This window comes from Dermochelys coriacea, chromosome 8, assembly GCF_009764565.3.
Source record: "Dermochelys coriacea isolate rDerCor1 chromosome 8, rDerCor1.pri.v4, whole genome shotgun sequence".
In the NCBI taxonomy this organism is placed as follows: domain Eukaryota; kingdom Metazoa; phylum Chordata; order Testudines; family Dermochelyidae; genus Dermochelys; species Dermochelys coriacea.
In genome coordinates this window covers 94,003,233-94,024,579 of record NC_050075.1, presented here as the reverse complement: position 1 = coordinate 94,024,579, position 21,347 = coordinate 94,003,233, and the positions used below count along the sequence as shown (strand labels likewise).

The 21,347-nt window shown below is 40.1% G+C and overlaps 1 protein-coding gene across 2 annotated transcripts in view; it reads right to left on the bottom strand.

Moving 5' to 3' along the window:
• Positions 1 to 20,881, bottom strand: part of DAB1 (DAB adaptor protein 1) — a 703,351-nt gene extending 682,470 nt beyond the window's left edge. The window contains exon 1 of one of the 2 annotated variants that reach the window (XM_043490444.1): positions 20,473 to 20,881. The gene's annotated coding sequence lies outside the window, so the exon portion shown is untranslated. The remainder of the gene's footprint in view (positions 1 to 20,472) is intronic. The other variant, XM_043490445.1, reaches the window with a different exon arrangement.
• Between the last annotated feature and the right edge of the window lie 466 nt (positions 20,882 to 21,347).

Genomic DNA, 21,347 nt, shown 5'->3' with positions numbered 1-21,347 from the left:
AACACTGTGGAAAAATAGCTAAATGTTGTTATTCCTATTTCAGAGATGGGGGGAATTAGGGAACAGAAAAGATAAGTGGCTTGCCCAAGGTCGCTCATCAAGTCAGTCACAAAGTCAGGAACAGGATGATTGGAAGAATGGTCTTGTGGTTATACCACTGTACCTTATCTCAGAAAAAAAATCTGGTATAATTCCCAGCTCAGAGGCGGGCCTACAAATTTACCCTAATTATGAGTTCAACTGTAAAGATTGAATGTTAATTCATAAGATGTCACAATAATGTATAACAAATGTTGACGGGAAGAGGTATGAAAGGGAGACAGAAAAACTGAATTAGTGCAAACAAAAGGCGTACTGCTATAACTCAAGGGCTGTGTTAAAATCATGCTTAGCAAACAAGAAGAGTCTGGAACCAGAAATCAGTGTACCGAAGTTACTGTAAAAAAATTACGCTTAATTGGTAAACAAAATAACGAGGGGATGGTCTATTCCACCCATCTCTATCTTTATAGGTCCTTAAGGAAAGAGACTTCGGGAGAAAAAACTGGCTACTGGAGCAAGGTTCATTATCATTGCTGCCATCCTCATAGTCTCCTGGGATCCCAGGCCTCACTCATCCTGAGAGATGCCAGAGAGAGGGACACAGATGACATTGCCACATTGCTAGTTCCACCTAAATACCAAATACCACCTGGGATTAAATAGGATTGGCCTTTAACAGCAACAGTGCTAACCCATCTCACCTAACTTCTTCTCTTTTCCCCTTAAAGAGCAGTTATCACCATCTTTGATATCATCGAAGAGACTGTCAAACCAGTGGGGCCAGAGAGGGGGAAGGCATTCCTTCTAATAAAAACTCCCTCCAGCTCAAGGGAACAAGGGATGTTAAAAATAAAATAAAAACCTTATTTAAAGCATTTGAAATATGAAGTATTAAATGTTTTTTCCTTATCTTTAATAAAAAGGGTAAAAGGATATTTAAGGTGTGTTCGCCATAGTTCTAAGCAGGCTGAGCTCTCTCTGTGCCAAACCCCGAACTTTGTTTAACACTGTTTAAATGTTGGACAGTGACTAGGTAAGCCTGAAACCTTTGGCTCATATTTAAATTATAGAACAGACTTCTTGTGGAACCTTCTGTTCAGATCGTTATACAGCACACCATGGTACGTCAATGCCTTCTGCATGATAGCGGAGTCATAACTTAGAAAAATCCATTTAATTTCTCTGTGCCTCAGTTCTGCGACTATAAAATGGGAATAGCAATGCTTCCCTACCTAGGAGGGATGATGTAAGAATTAATCCACTAGGATATGAGAGAGACAGATGCTACAGTGACAGTAGTAGACAGGCTATAGAATAACCTGGATAGAACAGAATGCAAAACTCCTGACTCTCAGAACACAGCCACCCCATACGGTGCCTCTGACAGGTCAAGAAATTGGGCTCATCTCCATCCCTAAGGTTAATGCGTGTCTACAACAATGAAGTAAAGTACTGTGGCTGAGCCACAGCAAAAGACTTAAAGAAAAGGAGTACTTGTGGCACCTTAGAGACTAAAATTTAATTGAGCATAAGCTTTCGTGAGCTACAGGTCACTTCATCTGAATGCATCGGATGAAGTGACCTGTAGCTCACGAAAGCTTATGCTCAAATAAATTTGTTAGTCTCTAAGGTGCCACAAGTACTCCTTTTCTTTTTGCGAATACAGACTAACACGGCTGCTACTTTGAAACCAGCAAGAGACTTACATTTTCGTCTGTATTTTGCACAGGAGAAAACTCTTCCGCCCAGGTGCACTAGAGTCTATCGCCTACCTGACCTACAAACCACCAGGCACCTATTCCGAGTGCTTGCTTGTTAGCTGCTGTAGCAGCAAGAAAGGGCTCAGAACCTGTCTTTCAGACAAATGAATCCAAAATAAATTCCCTTCCACATTTTATTTGTTTGTGTGAGGAGTTCACTGGATCTGATAAGGGATATTAAATGGCCTTCTCAGTCGAACAGCAAAGAACACCACTAATGGGAGTCCCAAATCATACTGTTGGTAATGTACTGTACTTATAAAACAGGAACATCTAGATGCCAGAACCGTGCCATGACCTATATTTCCTGCAAACCTATTTTCTTTTTTGTTGGATATATGGAAAGAGTCCAAATGCTTTTTAAAGTTCCCCTTCTTTCTGCTAGAGCAGGGGTTCTCAACCATTTCCCCCCCCTTTCTTTTTAACCTCCCCCTCCCCCATGCTAAATAAACCCTATGGCCCACTAGTGCCATAACAACTGGGTTTTCTGCATATAAAACCCAGGGCCAGCATTATCGGGTAGCAAGCAAGGCAATTGCCTGGGGCTCCATGCCACAGGGGGCCCTGTGAACCTAAGTTGCTCAGGCATCAGCTTCAGCCCCAGGTGGCAGGGATTGGGCTTTCAACCCCGTACTTGTGGCACCTTAGAGACTAACAAATTTATTAGAGCATAAGCTTTCGTGAGCTACAGCTCACTTCATCGGATGCATTTCATGAAGTGAGCTGTAGCTCACGAAAGCTTATGCTCTAATAAATTTGTTAGTCTCCAAGGTGCCACAAGTACTCCTTTTCTTTTTGCGAATACAGACTAACACGGCTGCTACTCTGAAACCAGAAAAAAAGAGGAACAGCATCAAGATAAGGAGGAGAATGAAAATGCTTAGGTGGACCCCCATTTTGATTCTGAGTATTTTCTTTTTGCTTGAAGGGAGGGTGGCAATCAATAAGTGAGAGGTTCAGGATTCAAGAGTGAACATTTTTCCTCAGTTGTACCTCCAAAAGAAACTCCCCATTCTTATCATTCCTCCTTATTCTGTATCCTGTAGCATACATACTATGCTTCAATAGTTGGCCAAACACTTGAAAAGATTTACTTTCTGTTCAACAAACTCGCTCTCCTGTTTCTGCCGACCAGCCTGTCAATTGCGAGTGCACTACCTGAGACAGCATATCTGGATATTGAACAGCTGAAGTGGACTTTATTCCAAAGCCATCTCACATTTGTTGGGTAGCCCCCACCAAGAAACAAAACAAAAACAAAACCAGCGTTGTGTCACAACACCCACTTGTCTCTGGAAAATTTAAATTTCCCAGCCTTCTCACTTGCCCGATCTGCTCCTCTCAGTTCATTCGGGTTTGTTTTAGTCCATGTGTCTGCAGCAGCGCCAAGAAAACTGCAGCATCACTGCAAGCTTCCCTGCCACGAAGACATGCCAAGCTCATGTCAAATTCAACTTCATTCAAAAAAAAGAACAAGGTCACTCTGTCTAATTCTGTTGGCGTTCTTCTCCTGGAGAAATAAGTAGGAGAAGCAGCAACCTGACTTCAAACTGAATCTCTGGAATTAAATGTTCAGATACCAGCTTTTTGCCCCCCTAGAAATGGGCCCAAACCAAAACCCCACATCAAATGCCTCCATACTATAGGAAAGCGTCTGTACTTTGTGCCTCCGCACCGATCTTACTCCTTTATTATTCTTCCCAGTAACCTGGAGAAGAAAACCAAAATTTCTTAAGCTTATTCAGCACTCTCCCTCTCAACTACAAGTATGATTATTTATTCATTGACAGTAGCTTCTTTTATATGTTAGCCACTTTCCGAAACACCCAAGGAACGCACAGACAGACACCATTTAGGGGGAAAAGAATAAGAAAAATAAGCAATTTATGAACCATTTGATACAACTCAAACTGATTTTCTTTAAGTAGAACGGAAGTGAGTGTGAAATCCTGGCTCCATCAAAGTTTATGGCAAGAACTGCAGTCCTGCCACTAACTTTAATGAAGCCAGGATTTCACCCTAGGTTTTTAAGAGGAATTTAAATGGGGACAAGGAGAGGCCTTTTAGATGAGCTCAGAGAGATCACCAGGCATAGGGGGCTGAATTGAAGAAGGCACAAAAATCTAGAAGCACTAGCTCTCTCTTTTACCAGGGACCACCAGGTTAATGGCAGGTCAATAATGCAAGCTTCCTTGTGAGACACAGGTTTCAGAGTAGCAGCCGTGTTAGTCTGTATTCGCAAAAAGAAAAGGAGTACTTGTGGCACCTTAGAGACTAACAAATTTATTAGAGCATAAGCTTTCGTGAGCTACAGCTCACTTCATCGGATGCATTTAGTGGAAAGGTTTTCCTCCTTCCCCCCCCTTGCTGTTGGTGATGGCTTATCTTAAGTGATCACTCTCCTTACAGTGTGTATGATAAACCCATTGTTTCATGTTCTCTGTGTGTGTGTGTGTGTATATAAATCTCTCCTCTGTTTTTTCCACCAAATGCATCCGATGAAGTGAGCTGTAGCTCACGAAAGCTTATGCTCTAATAAATTTGTTAGTCTCTAAGGTGCCACAAGTACTCCTTTTCTTTTTGTGAGACACAGGTTCAGAAACTGATTCAGCACTCCATTTCTGAGCCAGTGAAGACTGTTCCCTGTGCAGTGTCATGTCTAATCTACTCATGGGTAGTTACATCCCCATTTGGGCTCACAGTCACCGGAGTTTCATTTTGACTGCCGAGGCCCAATAAGCTTAAGATCTCAAAGCAAAAAAAAAAAAAAATATCTAAAGATAGCAAACTTCATCTGGTGTCATTGTCAGTTTGAGTCAGCCCAGGTTCATGCAAAACCAGGCCTTATGTTCATGCACAAGCTCATGAACCTTACCAAGCCTTTAACAAACCTGCGTTCAGGACCAAGTTTGTAACAAAACATAAAATCACTCAAGTTTTGCTTATTTGGAGGTTTTGTACTGAAAGTTTCCCAAATCTCTAGAAGTTTTCCCCCCCGTAACAAAAGAACCCAGCTGCAACCAGGCTCTCCCCTCAAAAAAAAAACAACCCAAAACACATACATACCTATTGTGGCTGACTCCTCATTGTGGAGTTCAGAGATGGCAGAAGGGACATAGTCTCTTTCTGACATTCCCCCTGAGAGATATTCATGTAGCCTAAATTCAGCTAATTTGGATTCCTCTTGAATGAGTTTTTGTTTGGGTCATGGAAGATCTACTGCAAATAAAGGAGATGCTTCATTCATTTATAGCATGTAGCAGCATTAAGATCTTGCCTTGGCACTTAGCTGGATGACGCTATAGCTCTAGTTTTCTCGTGGCTGGTTCTGACTCAACCTCATACATAGTGAGGAGGTGAGAAAGTAGCAGAGGTAACTTCATCTTGTTTCAGCAGGGGAAGTGACCAACTATGCTGACAAGTTGTCTGTGCTTTTAGGGCAGGATCAAAAGTTCATGGCTCCACTGGTGTGCAGACCACCAGTTATATGGGGGAAATACCAAAGAGTTCAGAGCATCACATCAGACAGGTCAGTATGTGTACTCCTTGAAGCAATGCCCTTGTTGGGTATTCCCAAGAAGGTCAAGAAGAGCCCATCATATACTGAACTTAGCCAATACTCAAGTCACCCCTACTCGTTTTCTGACCATCATCTGGCACACTTCACTTCTTGAATTATTCCCACACCTTTCTCTTTTGCCTCCTCACCAAGGAGGATAAAGGATTGTCATTTCGGTGGTGCTCTTACTGGTTCTGACACTGCAGAGGTATATCCTGCCCATAGCCAACTCACCAAGAGCAAACATCAGTTAGATGGGGCTCAAAATTCAAAGGCTATAGAGTCTAGTTGTTTCTTGGGACTGCAGACCATTGTGATTTGAAGATGATCTCTGGGAGTTGAAGCATTTGGGTACAAACTGGATCTGAGAGGGATTCTGATCCTCCTCTCGATGTCATGCTAGTAACAATACCATGGCACACAGAAGAGCTATGACTAAGGCAAAGATACTGTTTGCTATGGGTCACTGGCATCATGAATTACAATCTAGCTGAACTCTTTCAGGGTACCTGCCCTCAGACACGAAATGGATCGTTATAAAGCCATTATAATGGTGGGTATGCAACAAGCTCCCCCCATATCCACCTCCTTTCCTTCTTATCCTGGACCCCCACCATTTGTTTTCTTGTTTACAGATGCTTTTAAGTTATTGTGTTCATATAGTTTCTACAGTGCTTTTTTTGTGCTGATAGCCAGTCAAATAAGCACTGCAGGATGTGCAAGAAGTTTATCATAATATATAACAGTAAATATTTGCAAGGCAGTTTCACAAACTTTTTAAAAAAAAACTATACATTCTGTATGAAATGGTATATAGATAAAAAGCTTTCCACTTTAGCTCCAGTAAAGTGCACAATTAATAGGCTGTCAAATTAGACATGTTTGGCATTAACTCCATTAATATTAAGCCATTTAACTGACCTTTATTATACTGGCATTGGTATTATATTCTCCTCAGTGTTCATTCATATCTTCTGCTAATGTTAATGAGATTTAGGTGTTCACATAAAAAACGGAATATTCTCCTATATCTTTAAAAAGAAGGTCACCAACTACACTGCTTCCATAACATCCTTAACAGCTAGTCAAAAAGTTGCATTGAATTTAGAGAGTCATTCAGCAGCCATCTGGGAATAAATGGAGCAGAAAGTGAAAGTTAGCAAGGCAACTGCTGGGCTAAAACAGATTAAATACAAAGAGAGTTGAAGGGATGGTAGAGGTGAAGAAGATGGGAGGAAACTTAAGCCCTAGGTACACTATGTAATATATCATATACTTGTGACTAGTAGACAAAGTGGGAGGAGACACCCTAGGAATCTTATCAGAACAAAGAAAAGTTAACTCCACAAACTGATATGTCAGAATTCCCTTTTGGGTAAAGGAGTACACGGTAGGATGCATACATAGATATTGCTTTTTAAATTCTGGAGATGTAAATGTGTTCAACTTTCCTCTACTGGAGAGAATCAGAACTGTGCAAGTGCGTGTCATTGGCCCTATATGCCTGATAACCAACAGATCATCCTTCTACACCTCAGCTGGTACGAGCCTGTGATTCTGAAAAGGAAGTTTTAAGTGGTATCATCAATGTGAAATTCCTAGTGACCAGGATATATACAGCATGATGACACCAATGAAGTCCTTGGTGGTTACAGATTTGTTCCACTGTGTAATAAAAAGAAAAAATGTCAAACCAAATATGTAGTTGATTTTTAATGGTGACCAACAATGCGCTTATTTCTCTTTGATTACATCCATTAAAGCAAATTCAGTTACCACATTACAATAAATTGATTTTTTCCTGCTTTTTAAAACGTTGTAACAAGTAAATTAAATTCTATGCGTGCACTGAAATAAAGCTCTATAGGCAGTACAGTCAGGAACAAATGCCTTACCACTAAATTCTTCTTTTATTGTACCTAACTGATGTTTATTGGTATAGCCTGGATCCCAGCAATAGCTCATGCTACTGAACGGATAGGAAATATTTTGGTATTTTGCAATTTAGAAAACTACATTAACAACTAAATTACAACTCAGGTAAGATGCAATAAAATGTGACCCTACAACTAAACTCAGAACTCTTTCCAGAGTCAACTGACAGAACAATAAACTTTGGGAGCATCAGTAACCATCAGCCTGTATCGGGTTTCTGATTGGAGAAAGGTTAGAAACTAGATAACCTGAGCTTGCGTGCAGTAAGCTACAAAGGAAAGAAGACCTGGCTACCCTCCATCACCAAGACACAGTTGAACTGGGTCTCAGGACATTGATAATGGTATAGGTGACTTTTTAGATCTAGGTCACCATGCAAATGTGGCTCAGACTGAAAATAATCAAACTTAGTTGCAATCTGCCAGCTATTAGGTGGCTTATGTACTGTTGTCAACTCTTATGATTTTATCAAAAGTCATGATACTTGGTGTTTTATGAAGCCCTGGCTCCTGGAGTCATGTGATTATCAGAGACAGTCAGCTTTTATTTAAAATAATTTAAAAGTAAGTTTCTATTTCTCCTGGGAAAGGAGAAAAGGTTGGAAATGTGACCCAAGTCGTCCCTAAAGGCTCAAACCAGAAGACGAGGAAAAAGAACCCAAAATGTATTATCTTTTATAGTCTCATGGTTTTTAAGCAAATTTTGTGACTTTTGCGAACTGGCATGATTTTTGGATTGGCAATACTACCTGTATGACTCTGTGGGTCTTCTTGCTGCCTCTAGTGCACATGATATATTAACATACCTCATCATGATGGGCAGTAAATGACATCCTAGGTGGCCAATTAAGCAAACGAACAAAGGATTGGACAGATATAAACTATTTTAGCTTTAGCAGTGATCCTCCAAAAGCTTGTGTTGAGGTACCTTAGTTCACATTGTGGGGTAAGCTTGTGCTGTCTGGGTAAGCTCTCTTCAGTGGATAAACAGAGGGCTTTAGTCTCCAAGGCTGTCATTCCAGCAGCTTTCACCAGCACCAGATTTTTTTTAAAAAAAATAAAGCTTTAAATAAATTCAGCTGAGCTATTCTGCAAATTTCTAACAGAGAGATACGGTCAGCTATAGAGGGACATGGAAATACACAGCAAGATCATTTACCAAGAACAAACAAATACTCTTTCAGTCCAGCAAGCAAAACATCACACTGTCAAACAAACAGCAGGGGAAAGGCTTGTGTCAAAGAGTTACAATATCATCTCTCACGATCTTAAAGTAATACAGTCCCAGTTCAAGAGCAGCTGCACCTGTATTTCCCCTCAGAAAGGGCACCCACTCACAGGCTTCCAGCTCCCTAGAGATTGCCTTTCTAGGTGGAGACCTGCATCTCTTCCCTTCTGACCAGGGTACTTCCAAGCTGCACAGTTCCCTGCCTTCATTGTGTGTGGTTTCTCTCTCTTAAAACAACAAACAAACAAACAAACAAACAAAACCCACCTTGTGCCAGATCCCATCCAGAAGATTCCTAGGTTCAACCTTCCACGGTCATCTTGGTCAACTCTGAACTGAATCTGAACAGACCATGGTAGATGCGGACATATAATGCACAAATGGAAAAAATCAAGAACTCCCCAGCATGTGAATGTGGCTCCCCACGAGAGACCAAACATACCACCACCCACTGCCCAATTTATATATATGAAGGAGGCATCACTGCTAAATTCTGCTACTCCTGATGTAGCCATTTGGCTCAATCAACTTCAGGTGAAATTGTAATTGCTGCTCTACACCATAAAAAGAAGGAAGAACTGTGTAAATCCCAGCACAAACAGGCTGCCCACAGACACCCACTTGCTTTCTCTTCAGAGATGGTTAACAGGTGTAATAAGGTTATAAGCTGTCACACAGCACTTCCTATGCAAGCCTCCTTTATTCTTAAAGTAAAAAGCATTATAGAGAAAACACAATAAAAAAAACAGACAAATAAAAGAACCTATGTGCATGCTAATAAGCATACCGGACATCACCCTAGCCCTAAAATGGACTCTAGAAGGATAAGTCCTTCAGCACCCTCACCGAAGACGATTCTTTGTGGTCACCAGGTCATCACCGCTTCAGCTCAAAACAAGCACACTCCTAGTATATTCAGTTCACCCTTTATACCGATGTGGAGGGGTGGGGGTGTCTCTGACCTGGAGTTTCTTGGAGCAGGTAATTAGTACACAATGGGTCTCTCTCCCCAGAGGTTGGCTTCAGAGGGAAGAATTTGCATTCCCCTCATCCTAAGGTATTTCCCTAGGAAATCCATTTCACATATTATTCCCAAAAGACCTTTGAAGTTCCTCATACCTTCCAGAGATTGCATTAGTCTTGTCTTCCTGCTACAGAAGTTCCATACTCTCACAATTGTACATAAACATTTGAATTTTTAATACAATGAACTCCAAAGACGTTAAACTTGATTCAGTGAAGTTTCTTCAGCATTGCAGGAAATTGTCTGTCTATCACAAATATTACAGCTCTTTAGATGTTTCCATTTTTAAGAAAATTCACCTTTTCCTCCTAAAATAATCTTGCATTTATCATGAGTAGGTAAGTAAAATGAATATATACCCAAGTATATTCTAGTTAGAATTTCGGAAGGTCTTTGTGGTTAGATGTACTTCTACTCTATGGGTCTGATCCTGCTCCAGTTGAAACCAACAGCAAGGTTCTCACTGATTTCAATGGGATGGAACAAATCCCTCAATGATCAATTTTAGAGAAGGGCTCGGATCAAAAGCATGGATCCCAGCACTTCTCAAAACTGCAGAAGTTCATATCTGGATCCAAACTTTGTATCTCTCATCTGTCATAAAATGTGTTTAAGTAAAGAAGTGTCCGTCGTCATGACTACAATGGAATAAATTCCTTTATTTCTGCAGCCATGGAAAAAGTTGCATTCATTTTCTATCCTAAACCTGTTTACTAATATAAGTTGGCCAGGATAACACCTTTGTTTCCAACACTGAGAGCTATTTTCCCAGAGCCACCATTTTTAAAATAAAATAAAAAACAAAAACAAAAAAAACTATTAGAGATCAGAACCAGACTTAACTCGGGGGAAGAGTATCCCACGCCTACCTACTGTGGGGTTCTTACACATTTATCTGAAGCACCTGGTGCTGGCCACTGTTAGAGACAGGGTACTGAACCTGATGGACCGACTGTTCTGATCCAGTTTGTCAGTTCCTATCTTCTTATTTCTCCCTACCCCATGTGTAACTGTCTGGATCCAATAAAAGCAGGGAATTCACCCATCTAACCCATGCTTTTTCTATATGGTATTTAGCATATGTAGCCCAAAATGAAAATTTAACACAGCTTAGTTTTGGGGAAGTGATATTCCTACATTGATGGAAAGAAAAAAACCTCTTCCACCAGCATAGGCTGCAGCTGCACTTTGTGATTATTTCTGCACAGTTACGACAATGTAGCTATGGCGTTATAGTCCCCATAATGTAGACAAATCCCAATGTAATGTCATCCTAATGTAAGCCACTCCAACGCAAATGAATATTCACATACGGGTTTGCAGAATTTTAACTGTATTGGTTAAGAAGAAAAAAAATCCACTTAAGTTATCTGTAGAGGTAAGTTGTACTGATCTAAGCCTATGAGTGAGGAAGGGAGTGTGTTTACAGTGAGTATACACTTTAGTACAACCCTGAACAGGTTTTAGATAGCCTTTCATCCTTCAGAAAGATCAAGTCTCATGCTGGAAAAAGCATAATAAGAATTAAGTTAATATGTTCAGTAATGAGTTACCACCAGAGAGAGTACAGGACCATCTTAATTTCCACCTGGTTTCAGTAAACTACCTCAGTGTGTGTAAAATGGAATGAAAAAAAGAAATATTAAAAATGATAGATTGTGATTAAACTAAGTTACAATTCAAATGGCACAATTAGTGGAAAAAATGATGTTTGAAGCCACTTAACTCACCAGCCTCCTTACACTGGATAGGCTACTCCATAAGTTACTTGTTCCTATTCCCACACCCTTTTATTCCAAAGACTCCATTAATGTAAAATGATCCCCAGCCTGCTGGGCCACAGGACAGCATAATGCCCACGAGGCATGAAACGTTATAGATCACAGCTTTACAGCTGGCTAACATAATATATTCATCAAGTTCTCCCAAGCAATGGATGTATTTGTTGTTGTGGGCCAAACCACAGAGAGACAGATGGAATGAGCATTTTATTTACATATGAAGTCTCTAAACTTATCCACTTGATTTATGACAGATAGAACTTGGCCTTGCACAGTCATGGAGGATGCCAGAGATAGACTTATTTTATAACCGCTTGCCCTACATTAGGGAGCATAGTTTTCTCCCACTCTCCCAAATGGCCACTGATATTTCTTTTAATATTTTGTTCAAAAATTACTTGGCCATTAGTATGTCTTTAAAAGTTTGAGCTGGGATTTTGGTTCAAATGTCTCCATCTCTTTGGGTTAGAACTTTCCATTGGTACTTTAAAGCTACTCCTACAGAAAGATGAATAGGATCAGTAGACTCATCCAAACAGTCTCAGCTGACTAAACTGAAATCCTCTAGCTGTTGCAGAAGCAACCTACACTTGTGTGTAGCAGGCTTGATTCTGGAGGGCTAACACCTCTGAATTCAGAAAGCATAAGTCTCCTGGAATCAAGTCCTGGGGGACATGGAGAAGCAGTTAAAAAGACAAGACAGCTGAAAAATATATAAAGAGTGGAATAATGTAACTCCTAGACATATTTAAAGGATTCAAGACTGTAGAACTTCTTGTAAACTTTAATAGCTTTGGAAATCTTTTCATATACTGATTTCATCACTTGGGTACCCCAGGGCTAATGGAATAAACAGCAACATTTTGTAGTGGGGAAGAGTATTAGCCCTTTGGAGGACACATTGGGGTTTCACCTAGATATTAACATGAAGGGTGCATTAGAAGCAATACATTTGCATTATATGCCCCTATTTCGTGCCCCCCCCTTTTTTTTTTTAAATGTCAGCTGTGGTAGTTTCCTTGGTACTGAAAGATGCCACACATGACCTCACCTCATGGAGGAAATTTTCCTTTATTTAAAACATAATTAAACCGGCTTCTCCATTTTTAAAACTGCTCTGCCATCTTTTTTGGCGATTTTCTTACATTGATTTTCCAAGACGAAACAGACCACGTGAAGTACAAAGAGGTAAATGACTTCCAGCATGTATGTTTTGAAATACCACATGCTTCACGGGACCGCCAATAGAACTATACAGATGTACAGCTTGTCAAAGCTGCTAGACCAGAAAACACAAAACCAGACAATATTACATCCACATAACATGGTAGGGTGGGAGTAACAGCAATAAAATAGAAGACATACATGAATAGGGAGAGGAGAGAAGAAGGGGACCAATGATGGGAAAAAGAGGAGGAGTTAGGAGGCATGGAGGTCTGGCATTCTTTGAGCCATCTCACCAATGTATTAAAATTTGGATGCAGATTTATTTTCTTCTCAGTGTTCATCACTGAGAAATGATCTTTTAGAAGGAACTGTAGCACTTTCGTAAGTGGACTGAAAGGTTGGTTTGAGAGTGTTGGGTTACTCAGAGTTCTAAGAGCAGTCCTCCTGAGTGAATCACAATGGACACAGGTTTCAGACTGGTAGCCGTATTAGTCTGTATCAGCAAAAACAACGAGGAACCCTTGCGGCACCTTAGAGACTAAATTTGTTAGTCAAGGACTCCTTGTTGTTTTTACAATGGACACAGTATCCCTGAGCCTCCACAGTCAGCATAGTGAGGACGGGGGGAGGGGGAAGGGAAAGAGAAGAAGAGGCAGATATTTTTCCTCTTTCAGTACCAATCCCTGGTTCTGTACAATAGCAACACCTTTTTAAATAGAGCCTTTCCTCTCAAAGGCACTTTACAGTAAGACTATCACTTCATCTACCAATGAAATGCAATCTTCGTCTCAGGCAAAATGACAAAATTGCCTAACTGTCCCAGAATCACTATACACGAGTTTAGGGCAGACAGTGAAGGATACCATGTTCAACTGAAACAGAAAGGTGAATTTAGGTAAGAAGAATGTAGTTATCTAACCTGGACTTTGGCCAAGACATCTGCTCTGGCAAAAAGTGCCATATTAGTCACTGAAATGAGCCATTGGAAAGACTTATGTATTGACGCAATCCACTGTAAAGGCTACTTGAGAGTTATGATGGGGGCTTGTATCACTGTGTGATACTTAGCAATGTTAACTGCATGCATTTCCAGACAGCCAAACTAACACCACACATTCAAAGATCATCATGTCTAATATGATGCAACTGGAAAGTTGGGTGGGCAGGCCCTTGCACATAATTGAGAAAAAGGAAAGGAAATTAAATCAAAAAGGAAGAACCATAAAGTAATGCTCATTGTTTGGAGTTTCTTCAGACAAGCAGTGGAGAACGAAAAAAGCTCCTGGATACACAGAGATGTATGCCATGTATATCAGGAGAGTGATGGGCTCTTAGGCTGGAACACACATTAATGACAGCAACTTATTCAGAGGGAAAGCAAACCACTGACTCCATTCTTAACTCAAGCTTTCAAATAAGATGCAAGACATAATCCTGGCCATTTGTTATTAAAAACCCCAAGATTTTTTTTTGCAAGATTAAAAATGTTAGCTAACATATCCTGGCCAATATCCAACTTGGATAGTTACATTCTGTTACCTAAAATTCCCCCTATGACTTCAAATGGATTTGTTTTTCTTCATTTCTCTTCCCCAAATCTCCTCCGGTATAATGTTGCTAGTCCAGAATGGCTGCTCTGTTCCACTCCAGGGGTGCATGAATTTCAACAGTGGGCAATCCCTGTACAGAATCTGTATACATCTCCTAGATGAAAGGCACTATGAAGCAGATTCTGATGCCTTCATTCACATTGAAGAGTATTTTATTCCAGGAGTAATCCCATTGATTTAAAGGGGAATTCTTGTGCAGTAAGAGTACAACATAAAAGTAAGTATCAATCAGACCTCGTATAAGTAATGGGCCACATCCTCAGCTGGTGTAAACTGATGTAGCTCCACTGAGTTTAATGGAGCTATGCTAATTTGCACCAGCTGAGGATATGGCCCATTAGGTATTGTTAATCTATGTTGTCATCTCTAAGTATAGCAGGGTATTGAAGATGTTACATGCACTAATATAGAGGCACAAAGGAACTAGGTAAGGGCATCAGAAATGATTCTGCTTACTTTTGACTGGCTTGCAAAATCATGTTATGAAATCTACAAACTAATTTTCTATTATTGTTTATTATACATACCACCATAATCTGTGCTGTTTAACACAACATCTGGAAAAAAGGGGTAAACAATGAAGTAGCAAAATTTGCAGACAATACCAAAATTACTCAAAATGATAAAGTCCAAAGCAGACTGCAAGGAGTTACAAAAAGATCACACAAAACTGGGTGACTGGGCAAGAAAATAGCAGATGAAATTCAATGTTGACAAATGCAAAGAATGCACATTGAAAAACAAAATCCCAACTACACATACAAAATGATGGGGCCTTAAAAAAAAAAAAAAAGCTGTTACCACTCAAGAAAGATCTTGGAGTCATAGTGGATAGTTCTCGGAAATCATCTGCTCAATGTGGAGTGGCAGTCAAAAGCTAACAGAATGTTAGCAATCATTAGGAAAGGGATAGATAAGACAGCAGTAAATATCATAATGCCACTATATAAATCCATGGTATGCCCACACCTTGAATACTGCATGCAGTTCTGGTCGCCCCATCTCAAAAAAATATATATATATTGGAATTGGAAAAGGTACAGAGAAGGGCAACAGAAATTACTAGGAATATGGAACCTCTCCTCATATGGAAGCCACTTAAAAGACTGGGATTTTTCAGCTTGGAAAAGAGAGGACTAAGGGGATATGATAGAGTTCTACAAATTCATGGATCGTGTGGAGAAAATGAATAAGAAACTATTATTTACTCCTTCACATAAAACAAGAACCAGGGGTCACCCAATGATATGACTAGGCAGCAGGTTTAAAACAAACCCACAACTCACAGTCAACCCGTAGAACTTGTTGCCAGGGGATACTGTGAAGGCCAAAACTATAACTGGATTAAATAAAGAATGAGATATGTTCTTGGAGGAGGTTCATCGGTAGCTATTGGCCAAGGTGGTCAGGGATGCAACCCTATGCTTTGGATGTCCCTAACCTCTGACTGCCAGAAGCTGGGAGTGGACTACAGGAGACGGATCTCTCAGTAATTGCCCTGTTCTGTTCATTCCCTCTGAAGCACCTGGCATTGGCCGCTTTTGGAAGACAGAATACTTGGCTAGATGAACCATTGGTTTGACCCAGTATGACCATTCTTGTAACTGTGCACGGCACTTTAAAGACACAACTGAAAGATCCCACTGTGACACTGCACCCCAGATTTCTCAGAGTGATATTATTATTATTATTATTACTATTATAATAGAATTATAGTACAATAATGATGTATTTTATGCAAGGCAGGTTGTGTAAAGTGTTATTGGAAAAGTTATGATTTGCTGAATAGAATTATCCTATTTGTATACATGTATCATTTTTGTATTGAAGTTATAAATACTGACTATGTATCTGTACTTCAAATGTAGTTACACCTGGGCAACGCCCACTAGACAAGGTGTTTTCAGTCTAGATAGCCGGCTGGGAAGGGCCTATTCAGGACAATAAGACATTAGGAAAAAACAATAGGCCTTGGGAGAAGCTTATCTCCCACCTGGTGACCCTTCCTGAGAACACTCCAGACAGCCTGTAAGTGATGGCTGCTATGTCTCTACAAGGACATGTGACCAGGCCACATGATGCTGGACTCCATCTTGGGATGTCCGTATTTTTCCATAAACCCGTCTGGTAACCAAGTTTTGAAAGAAAGTGTTCCTGCCATATGCTAAAGCTATATAAGGCAGGGAGTGACATCATCTGTTCTTCACTGGAAGTGCTGGATTTCCTGGGATTTCTAGCCTGTGTATGAAGACCTGAAAAACCCAACCTGTAAAACTAATGCAGCTTGTGCCTTAAGAATATACAAGTCTGCCTGTACCCTCCGTTTGGATATGAACTAGCAGATTCTCACCCTATCTGTCTAGTATATTAATTTTAGTTTGCGTTTTTGTTTATTTGCTAGGTAATCTGCTTTCATCTGTTTGCTATCACTTATAATCACTTTGTAGTTAATAAATTTATTTTAGGTTTTAATCTAAACCAGTGAATTTGGAGTGAAGTGTGTGGGAATCTTAGTTCAGAGGGGCTGAAGTGTTTATGAAGGTAACTAGGCCAATTTCATGCTATCCCAATACTGGGCTGTCTGAGCACCAGTCCTGACATCAAACACAAGTTGCAGCACCCTCAAGCTGCTCTTATTAACAAGAGATTGCCAACACTCCAGCTGTTGGGGATTCAGGGGGCACTTTTCCTCAGCCACACCCCTAAGCAAGGAGAGGACATTCTTGGGGGTCTGGTTGTGAGTTTTAAGGCAGTTTTTCCCCAACAGAGCAGTGCAAAGCAGCCCTAGCACACCTGAGCAGCTGGTCTTATTTTATCAAGAAGTGATGTGCAAACGTTAATAAGTAGTGTTACAATGAAGTGATGCATCTGTCCATTTATAAGCTTAATTTGTTCATCAAGAGAAACATAATTCCAAAATTGTTTCTTTAACTGTTCTGTTTCATCAATGGCCTGAACAGGATCGGAATAAGGATCTAAACAGGATATGAATAAGATAACTCTTTGCCTTTTTTCTCCTCCCTTCTTTTACAAAGAAACAAAAAACCCTATACTCCAGATAAAGAAGAGCTTGAATTACTCTGCCCTAAAATGGTCTAGGCATTCCTGCATGCAAATTGATAGAAAATTAGTATTACTACAGTTACTGAAGCCCTGGATTAAAGATATCTAAAAATGGAAGGATTTTTTTTCCCCCCCAAATAGCAAATGTATCCCTCTTCAAATCTGGTTTATATAGGTAACATTCCAACTCTCCATGAGTTTGCTAGAACTGATTATTACATAAGTAAAATAGGAGAGCACTTACTGTCTCTCTGCAATAAATATCTGTCGCTCAAACAGATGTCACCCTAAGCAATGCCACTCTCCAATCAACAAGAGGATCTGTACTCGAAAGGTTTATGTGGAGCAACGTTTGGTACGCAAGCATTTGACTCATCGGGCCAAACTCACACTTCAGACAAATTACACATACAGTAGAACCTCAGAGCTACGAACACCTCTGGAATGGAGGTTGTTCGTAACTCTGAACAAAACATTATGGTTGTTCTTTCAAAAGTTTACAGCTGAACACTGACTTAATGCAGCTTTGAAACTTTACTATGTAGAAGAAAAATGCCGCATTGTAACCATCTTAATTCAAATGTAACTGTAACACCAACAGACCCTGGTTGTCAGCAGGTGGATGGGGTCTCTGGAGCTTAGTGCACGAGCCTCTACTGCATGAGCTAAAAGCCATATGGGTAGTAGCTAGCGCTGTAGGGCAGACTCATTAATCTCTCTCTAAGTGGTCTCATGCCACTAGATGGGACCGAACACCACACCCAGGAGGTGTATGGATTACAAAACAAGCACAGAAACAGTTTCTTTACCTTGTCAATTTTTTTAAACTCCCCCCCCCCTTTTTTTTTAAAAGTAGTTTACCTTTAATACAGTACTGTACTGTATTTGCCTTTTTTGGGGGGGAAGGGGTGTCTCTGTTGCAGCCTGATTGCAAACTTCCTGTTCCAAATGAGGCATGTGGTTGACCAGTCAGTTTGTAACTCTGGTGTTGCTAACTCTGAGGTTCTACCGTATGAGATTTCTGTTTCTTGTTTGGACCAAATAGATTGTAGAAATAAGGCAGAACTGTTTCCACATTATTAAAATGACAATATTCATTTGTAAAAAAAAACCAATGAAATGAAAACAAAAGCTGCAATTACAGAGAAATAAGCAAACCCTCTTCATCTCCCTAAAAACTAGAGATTTAGCATTGAAGGTAAGTGGCTTAGTTCTGGGTCTGTTCTTTACACCTCAAAATTATGAAGTATGGATGTGGTGGGAGATTGCTGTACTACATGTACTTGCCTATATCATGACTGACTTCAATACCACATCTCAATGAAAGCACTTTATACAATACAGTTTGCCTCAGAATAAATCCTAATAGCTCATAAATTGCCTGTACAGTAATCCCTTTGGAATCTTCTCTTTTAATCCTGAGTTTCCTTTTTTTTTCCTTCTTTGTTACATGATAGAAACAAGATAATAAACAGTACAGAGAAGAAAATGTTATGTACCAACGTTCATCTGCAGAACAGACACTACACTCTATTTAGTTAAGGAAATACAGTCAAGCATATACTTCACTTTCAATCTATTTTTAAAAAGGCTACAGGACCTGTTGCACTAAAAAAAAGTGGGGCGGGAATATGAATTAAAATATTTTTTTCTTTCACTTTTTAGACATGGGTTTTAGATTTGTCCCTGGCATAAAAGCTACAAGAAGCTGATCTATAAAATGGGAGAGGGCGGGGGGGAGGGAGGGAGAGCTTCAATGCAGCCTAGATTGTTTAAATCCAGTGTTGTTATTTCCCACGGAATTACTTAAGTCTATTGAAGATGAAGCTGCAGTGCTGGAGGGTTATTTGCTCCAAAGACCTTTTTAATATGGCTGTATTGTAATACTGCAGTGCAAAAACCTCTCTAGTCATAAAGAGAAATTTAGCTCAGAAGCAGAACTTGACCACAGAAAAATGCATTTGCTTCAATTTGTATTCATTTAATAACGGTGTTACTTAACAAGATCAGTTAAAATGACTGTCCTCAAAAGGCATAATACTGTAACCTCCTCTTCTGAGACTCCTTGGGCACTAAAGTAAAATTCACTTGCCCAAACCAAATAACCAAAGCAAGCAGTGGCAAAGAACATATGTAAAAGGAGGAAAGTCTTTAGTGTCAGACAAGATAGTTTTAAAACAAAAGGGGAAAAAAGCAGGAAGCCAACTAAAATACATATTTCACTGCCTTTGAAAATGAATTGTCCCCTGATAAATAAAGTGAGATGACAAATGCATTGCTAAGACAAAAATCAAATTAAGGAGAAACCACTGAATCTACATATATTAGGAAAGAGCTATTGAAATCTGGGTGTCTACTGTACCACATTACTAGTCAAATCCCATACACTCATGCATATTTATTTTCCTACAAGGTTATGCCTAATTGGCCAATAACCCAATTGATTAATCTAAATTTTAAGGAGGCATCAAGAAGCTGTCTGAAAGGCAGCAAAATGTTTATTTAAGTACTAATATGAAGCCAGTCTGTGACAGCTGGTTCTAGTTGCTCCTGTTAGGATGTACACACATAGGTAGGCAGACAGAAAAAGAACGTTAGAGGGTCACCTAATCTGGAAATCAGCAAGCCCTGTGGTCTGAGAACAATCTCCACAATTCTAAGTAAATTGTTAGTTTCCAGCAATGGAAGCATTAAATTATTTTGAGTGTGACAGAGAAGGTCCTTTAAGCAGACATATCATTCTCATTTCCACATCTATGTAATAAAATGTCCATTTCCTTGAGCCTTAACCCTTATGGTAAAAGCAGAGGATAAATGCCATGCATTCAAATGTGACAAATACCAGCATTTTGACAGGTCTTTGAGCAAAAAACAAAACTTTGAGTTAAAGCCCATTTATTTCTCTCAAATGGAAGTTAATAGGAATCAGGCACATAAGTGTAATTGGCAAATAAGATGCTACATTATACACTGCTTAAAGCAAAGCCTTCCTGATCAAGACTTTTCTATATCCCCCTTTCTCCCGCAACACACCCACCCATCAATTTTAGATTTAAAAAACAAAAAACCTTTGGACGTGTACGGGCAGATCCACTAACAGGATCCCCCTAAGAACAGGTTCTATGGACTAAGATGGTAACATGTTGTAAGGTCCAGAAATAAATACAAGCAATTAAAGGATTTGGGGGAGTGAAATACCACCAGATGAAATTAAACACTGACAAGACACTTGGATCTTTCCTGACCAGCTCCCCTCAGCTCCCATTTCTTCATTACAGCAATCAAATAAAATACCTTCTCCTACCTTGAGCCACTGCTGCTCCCTGATCAGCCCCCCACTCATCCTCTTGTTGCAGGGAAAAAAGGCTCCCCCCTTTTGTTGTCAGTTCTTTTTTTCAAGGGGGTCTCTGTGTGTCTGCCTGTGGGCAGTAGATCCCTCCAAAGGAAGTCTTGGAAATGGGTATCCCAGGGAGCAAATCCTCAGCAGTTTCAGTTCAGTGGGAGCACCTCAATCACAGCAGCAGAGACAGTGCTAGCACTCTGCAGGCCACATCGTTCATACCGTATACATCACTACCACATTTCTCCTAATACTGGAGCCAGCCCACATTTCACCACCTAGCGTCTAACGGGTGCGCTTTGCTTTGCTTTGCTGTACAGTAACACTTTTATGTGAATACCCTTAATAATTCCCTTGGTCTGTGTCGCTTCAGCACACTATTTGTGGCTCAGCAGGTACAGCAAATAAACATTCAACCACCTGGAGGGTACACTTACACCCTTCATTAGTTTCAGAGTAGCAGCCGTGTTAGTCTGTATTCGCAAAAAGAAAAGGAGTACTTGTGGCACCTTAGAGACTAACAAATTTATTAGAGCATAAGCTTTCGTGAGCTACAGCTCACTTCATCGGATGCATTTGGTGGAAAAAACAGAGGAGAGATTTATATACACACACACAGAGAACATGAAACAATGGGTTTATCATACACACTGTAAGGAGAGTGATCACTTAAGATAAGCCATCACCAACAGCAGAGGGGGGAAAGGAGGAAAACCTTTCATGGTGACAAGCAGGTAGGCTAATTCCAGGAGTTAACAAGAATATCAGAGGAACAGTGGGGGGTGGGGTGGGAGGGAGAAATACCATGGGGAAATAGTTTTACTTTGTGTAATGACTCA